Below are 1,047 nucleotides of genomic sequence, written 5' to 3'. Positions count from 1 at the left end.
ATGCACTAGAGATCGGATATTTGGAGAAAAAGGTAATTCTACATAATTGGAAGCTCCATTAAATTGTATTTTTACACATAATTAGCATTGTTTGCTTCTACATTTTTTATGTTTTTTTTTCTTTATTTGATAATTTATTAATTTTATATTGTATTTGAATTTAGGTAATATTCATTTATGTTTGGATGATCTCATTGAAGATATCTTAAATGTAAATGACTCCTTATCTTAAATATAAAAAATGGACTAAATTTTGAGGGTGTTTGTTTTTTTAGCTTTTTGCTAAAAGTAATTTACTTTCAGATTTTATCGTTTGTTTTTCTATTTTTTTATAACTTATTATAAACTTTTTGTTGAATAGAAAAAATCAAAATATTTGGTTTTTTCTAAATAGAAAAAATAACATGTTGATTTTTCCTTACCTTTTAATGCTTAATAGAAATAAAATATTATAAAAATAAACAATATGTGGTGTTTGTTTTTTTACTTAATTCTAAATAGAACTTTAATGCTTAATAGTGTTAAATATTAGGTTGTTTGTTTTTGTAGTATTTTATTTATATTAAGTATTAAAAAGTAAAAAAAACCAATATGTTATTTTTTCCATTTAGAATACATATTTTGACTTTTTCTATTTAGTAAAAAGTTTATAATAAGTCATGAAAAAGTAAAAAAGCAAACAACCTAAATTCTAAAACTAAATTGCTTTCAGTAAAAAGCCAAAAAAACAAATACCATCTAATATTAATAAGCATTAAAGTTCTATTTAGAATTAAGTAAAAAAAACAAATATCACAAGTAAAAAAGAAATTTTATTTTACATGGAATGAAAAAAATGACGACCCTTTTTTATTTTTTATTTTTTTTATTTTTATACTAAAAGAAATAAATTTTTTATTTTTATTTTATTTTATGAGAAGTGAATTCATATTTTATTTTATGTATTGAAAATGAGAAAGAAAAATTAATTATTTTTATGAATTTGCTTATACAAAAAAAATTTTAAAAGGCACCCCTAATCCTTTTTATGCCCGTCGTTTGCAATCC

The sequence above is a fragment of the Vitis riparia genome, chromosome 7 (genome assembly GCF_004353265.1).
Source record: "Vitis riparia cultivar Riparia Gloire de Montpellier isolate 1030 chromosome 7, EGFV_Vit.rip_1.0, whole genome shotgun sequence".
NCBI classification, from domain to species: Eukaryota; Viridiplantae; Streptophyta; class Magnoliopsida; order Vitales; family Vitaceae; genus Vitis; species Vitis riparia.
The sequence above is the reverse complement of the archived record's forward strand: the minus strand, read 5'-3'. Positions refer to the sequence as shown.